This window comes from Rhododendron vialii, chromosome 2a (genome assembly GCF_030253575.1).
Source record: "Rhododendron vialii isolate Sample 1 chromosome 2a, ASM3025357v1".
NCBI lineage: Eukaryota > Viridiplantae > Streptophyta > Magnoliopsida > Ericales > Ericaceae > Rhododendron > Rhododendron vialii.
In genome coordinates, this window is record NC_080558.1 from 30,240,302 (window position 1) to 30,246,460 (window position 6,159).

The following is a 6,159-nucleotide window of genomic DNA, read 5'->3' on the forward strand; positions in this document are numbered from 1 at the left end:
CGGCCCCGCCAAGCGCTCTCTCTGGTAAACCGCATAGTCCATGCCAGGACGCAGGTGGCGTGTCAAGTCGGTGTCAGGCCGTGTGAAGATCTCTAACTCGGCCAGCGTGTACTCCCCTGTGTGTGAGGCCCGTGGTGGAAGCGGTCCGGGCACCTGGAACCCTACGTAGCCAAGTGATTGGCGTGTCACTCGGTCACCCAGGTACCACTGCCAGCTAAAGGCCGACTCCAACAGCACTCTGCTCGCTGTCACAACCCTGCTCCTGGCCAGGTATTCAGGCTCTGGCTCTCCCACCCTCCAAGGATCCCACTCTACCTGCACTAGCAAGCAATGCAAGTATCAGTCAGCGACAACATTAAAGCAATAAAAAGGGATGCATACTCCCGTTTGATAAAGTCATGTCATACCTGTGAGGGTCGGAGCTCATTTAGGTATATCCTGAAGCCATTCAGGTCACCTCTCCCTCTTTTCTCTCCCATGTTCTTCTTGCTCCAGATATGAGCATGCGGGAGGATCCCCAAGTCTAGGCTCTTCGTCACTGGATGACACATGTTCAAAACTTCATAGGCCCAGAGTTGCACAGTTATCAAGAGATCAAATCGTTAGTACAACGCAGAAATATTATTGAGCAGGTTATGTACTCAGATAGATAAGTGTACATTGGAAATGTGCTTTACTCTATTATTATAATCATATCTCCCAAATCCGCCAGTACCCAGCAGTGCTCATCTCTGTCCTCGACGAGTCTCCCATAAGGCCATAAGCTGCGCCAAGTGCAGCTCCTCCCCAGTCAAAGCGTGAGGCTGTACTCAGATCTCTCAGTGCAGGCAAGTACGATAGGTGAACTTTGCTACGCCTATTCGGGTACAGGGTAGCGCCAAAAAGGTACAACAGGTACGCCCGGGCCATCTGCTCCGCTTCCTGCTCAGTCATCACCTCCTTTGTGAGGTATCTGGTAAACTGTCCATATCTCGCCATCCCCTCCTTAACCTTGGGCACCTCTCCCAAGAACCATTCCAGGGCTGCCTCGTCCTCCTGAATGCCCGAATCAAACGGGATTGGATCACCTATAACCCTCAAGCCGGTGATCGCCGCAAAGTCAGTACGCGTCACCGTCATCTCCGCGAGTGGTAGGTGGAAGGTGTTGGTGGTATCCCTCCACCTCTCTGCAAGTGCAACCAGGACAGCATGGTCATTTTTGACCCGGGGTAAGGGTCTGTATGAACTCCCAAAAGCCTGCCTCATCCACCAATTGCCTCACCCTCTCAGACAAACCCTGGTACAACGCCAAGGAGCTGCATGCGCCCCCAAAACCTCGAATGTCTCTCTGCCTCGCTCTCTCCTGCATTAGTCACGGAAATAAGCAACAAGAGATATATCAGCATGTAAAGCTTTCATCTTCAAGTTCTAGGTAATCAATGTAACCTGGCAGTAGATGGTTGGTTCAAGTTATTATGTCTCATGCATTGCATTCAACGTGAAACTATGGTATCGCCATTCGAATCTACTTTAAAGGATTACATTAAACCTCTCGGTATTTGAGCACATACATTATATTTAAATTTGCAATCACAAAAGGAAATGAGGGATTCTCAAAAATTTACCTCAGCCCAGCTGCTCGAAATATGGGTATCGGGGTCTCTCAGAATGAGCTCTGGGTCGTACTCCGCCTGCCGTGGCCTGTATGCTGCAAGACCCGATGGTACGAACAAGTGTGGAACGGGTGGCTTGTACCCCTCTGTTGAAAACAGAGCACGAGTCAAATTCTCCGCCTCAGACACTGCTGTCACCCTAGGCCCGTGTACCCTGGCTCCAATCCTCTCCTCGGTCTCTGCGTCCCTCACCCTCTCGGCCCTCGCCGCGACCTCTGAGGCGGCTATCGCCCGCTCTCGCTCCTCTCGAGCCTCCAAAACAGCAGCCCCAATCATGGGATCCTCCTCGAGGAGCCGGGCTAGTCTCTCCTCGCTCAGAAACTCTGCGAGATCCTGTCTCGTGATCGGTCTGTGGCCCGACGATGTTGCTACTGGTCAAAACAGTACCTCCTCCTCTGGAACCTTTGTGGCCCCTTCCTCCTCGCTCGCCATGCCCTTACCTTTCGCCGGATCCCTCGACGGAATCTCACTCGGTCCGGCATCCCCATCATCGGCACCTTTGCTGCCCGCACCCTTGGAACTACCACCAACTACCACCGAGCCACTCACGGTCTCGCTCGGGTCCAGTTGCTCGACTCCAGCCCTCATGGCCCCGACCTCCTCTGTTGCGTGACGATCTGACTCCGTCGCACGATGCTCAACGCCACCACTAGCCTCCTGCATGCAGCCCTGTTCACCATCGCCGCCGCCCATTACCTCTGCACTGGTATCTGCGACAGCCCCCACTGGCGGCTGATCCCCTGTTTCGACCTCCATTGGTCCTCCCTCGTCCTCCGGACGATCGACTACTCCTCCACTACCCCCGTCGATGCCATGGTCCGCCATGAGTGTTGGTACGCGTATGGATTTCTTGGTTTTGGAATAAAATCAAGGGTTTGGAAGAGGAATTTGAGAGAGAATAGAGTTAGGGGGAGTTTGAAACTGCTGTGAGCAGTTTCAGAATGTCCCCGTCGATTAAAAGGAAGAAGGCAGCCATGGGCCAGGTCTGGGCTTGTTTCAGACCCAAACCCTAACAAGAAACCATTGCGTGATGGTGTGGCTTGCTCGCGCGATGGTCAAGTTGGGCCGTTGACCAGGTTCAGCCTCTTGTTCAGGCCCGATCTTATGTATCGCCTTAATAATGGCTCAGGAGTCTTACTCAGGCCTTGTAATTGATTTTAGGATCCCCTCGAGATGTCCTTAATATCCTCAGCGACGATCGATCCGTTCAATTTCAACCCAGCGACGATCCATCCGTCCAATTTCAAATCAGCGACGATCTATCCGTCCAATTTCAAATCAGCGACGATCTATCCGTCCAATTTCAAATCAGCGACGATCCATCCGTCCAATTTCAAATCAGCGACGATCTATCCGTCCAATTTCAACTCAGCGAAGATCCATCCGTCCAATTTCAACTCGGCGACGATCTATTCGTCCAATTTCAAATCAGCGACGATCCATCCGTCCAATTTCAAATCAGCGACGATCTATCCGTCCAATTTCAAATCAGCGACGATCTATCCGTCCAATTTCAAAACAGCGATCAATTTGCTCTCCGATCCCTCGGTGCACGGTATTTGTATATATTTGCTTGCACTTTTTGTTTAATCGACTTTTGGGTAGATTGGATGGGTGTCTAGAAATCTTTGACGTTACCCGTACCAGCCAAAGGTGCTCCGCGTGCCGTCAAAGAGGGACTACTGTAGACACCCCAATCTGACTTCCTGATCGTTTTACTTCATTTTTTGGATTGCTTGTTTCCCCGATGATGATTCAGGTCGAAAACGGTTTTGAGAGAATGAAATGGCTTGAGCTCGGTGTATGTGGAACCCCTCTTTAACCCTAAAAACCCTTAAAATCAAACCCTGTTCTCAGTTTTGACAGTCGCGCGTCCAACTGGATCCCTCGCGCGATGATTTACTTGCCAGGTGGTGGTCAAAGTCAAAGTTTTGACTGTTGACCCTCGTGGGACTAGTTTGACACTCGCGCGATGAAGCCACTCCCTCGCGCGATGGTCAACACCTGTCATTTTCACCAATTTCTAGCTGGATTGCGTGGTGATCAGGGGGCTGCAGGCCTATGTAACCCTGTTTCGTCGACTGAACAGCGTCCTGCAGGGTTGCCCTTGCACCACCTCTCTCCCACTCTCCCACTTCTCCACCAAGTAATTGCAACCAGCCTTGTTGGCTTGTTGCATTGCCTTGCTTAGCCACCAACCAACATTTCTTTCTATAAATACCCCCCCATGATCCATTCTTCAAGGGGTCACCAAAAAAAAATTGTCAAAGGAAGAGAAGGAGACATAGGCCTAAGCACTTCTTCCATTTCAAATCACTCCTACACACTCATTTTCCAATCTACACCACCTTATTCAAGCCACTTTCAAGACACTCAAGCAAAGGTATAATCCTTACTGTTTACTGTTTTGATCTCTGAGGGGGGCTGACAGGGTCAAGGCTGGTAATCAATACCAGTCCTGGTCCCAAGGCCAGCGAAGTTACAAGTTACCTCGGACTGGCTCTCCCGCGTGCGAGGGACCCACTCTGTCGCGCGACTGTTCTAGTCAGCACGACATGGCCCTCGTGGGGATGGGACCCTGGTCTTGCTGGTTTATGAGATCTTTCTTCTCTACTGTGAAATATACTCAAAGTTGTCTCACTGTCTTGCATGCTAAAAATTGTAGTTTAACTTAGAACTCTTAGTTATTCAGTTTGAGAATTCCCTTGGGTTGCTTCTGAACATGTCTCAGAGCCCAGGCATGCAAAGCAATTCCTAGAAGTCCAGTCAAAACCCTCGCGCGAAGGTTTCACTCTGACGCGCGATGGTTTTCTGATTTCCAGAGATTGCCCTTGCATGGGCAGCTTGGCCTTGGCCTCTGTCTAGTCACCCCCACTGTTTAGGGGTTGTATTTCAAAATTATTACTGCCTGTTGTAATATTATTTACTTTTAAGTACGTATAAACTGCTTGGTTTGCACCTAGGTGAGCATTGGTCCTTCTAGAGCCCAGAAGGGGGTAAAATTCAAACTGTTGGTGAGGCATCAACACTCGCGCGAGTGTATGGGACTATCGCGCGATGGTTCATTTGCATGCAGGTTGATCCATGCATGCAAGTTGGCCATCGTTTGTGCTAATCTCATACAAAGCCCTGTTTTGGTGTTTTGATCATAAGAGTTGGGTTTTATCCCACTTTTCATTTACTTAACATTCTATCCATCCATGATATATCTATCACATCTTGCAAACGCGTTACAGTATTAATCCCCGATTAACTGTTCCCCCGCCCTAATTGGCTAAAAATTGATTAATAAAACAAAATCGCAAACAAATGTCTTTCGCAAGTGCCTTAGTAGAGACCGATCTCCGGATTGGGCGAGAGGGGTGCCATAAAACCCTTCCCCTCTCGTAACCTGGCTCCCGAACCCAGATATGGTTATGATGGACCGGTTCCTTAAACTTTTTCAAATCAAATAGCGCGACGAGTGCTTCGAAATATGGTTCCTTGGGTGTCGGACCTTAAAACCCGAGTGGTGACTCTGTATTTTCCACGAGCGCTCGTCGTCCAGCTTAAGCGCTCCCGCGAACCGGCATTTTCCTCTTTAGGAAGGGAACGGAATCCTTTGCTAGAAAAGAAAAAGGCACCGTGTGCCAACACCTGTTAACCAGGTGGCCCCTTATGTCACCTGTTCGGGACTACCTCCCTACAATTGCTCCCCAGCTTTGCTTGTTGCCACTGTTCGGGGGCTGCGGGTAAAGCTAGAAATGGACCTCGAGCCGAACTCCTTAGGTCCCGTGCAATCATGGCATCTATACTCATTGATGTTCTTGGTGTCTCAATCATTATGCCTTCTCGAGGCATGAGCTCCACGTGGCGTATTTCGTACACCTCTCATTAATTTTGAACTGACGTTCTAGCCAAACGGCATCCTTGCAGGCCTTCTTTCCCTTACCTCTTTCTTAATGGTATCAGAGGCGACGTTTCGTCTCCGTCCCTCTCCTTTATGTACCCTGCAAGGGTCCATTTAGGATTTTCACCCTATTTTCAAAACATCCTATCTCTCACTAGAGTTCCAGGTGAAACTTTCTCTCTCTGCCAATATTCATCATCGTTTGCAACGCGATCGTGTTTTTGCTGCAATAACTCTGTAAGCATCTCATTTCTTTCCCTCTTTCTATATCTATTCGAGATTTCGATCTCAAATTCCCCCATTCAAGGTTTCGTTTTCATCCTCTTTCTAAGTATCTTCCATTGTTTCCGTACGCTCACCTATGGCTGATGAGAATGAAAATGCCCTCAAACCCAGTAAATTTAGGAGGCTTTGTGAAACCCCTGCAGCCATAGCGGCTTTTAGGACTGAGTATAACATTCCTAATAACGTAGGGCTTGAACTCGCCCCTTTAGGTGTAGATAGGGATGCGGGTTCATTGGATAGATTATGTATCCCCATTGTAACCATCGTTGAGGGTGGAGTTGGTTTCCCCCTTCACCCATTGCTTCGTCATGTCCAAAATTGGTACCGTCTGAC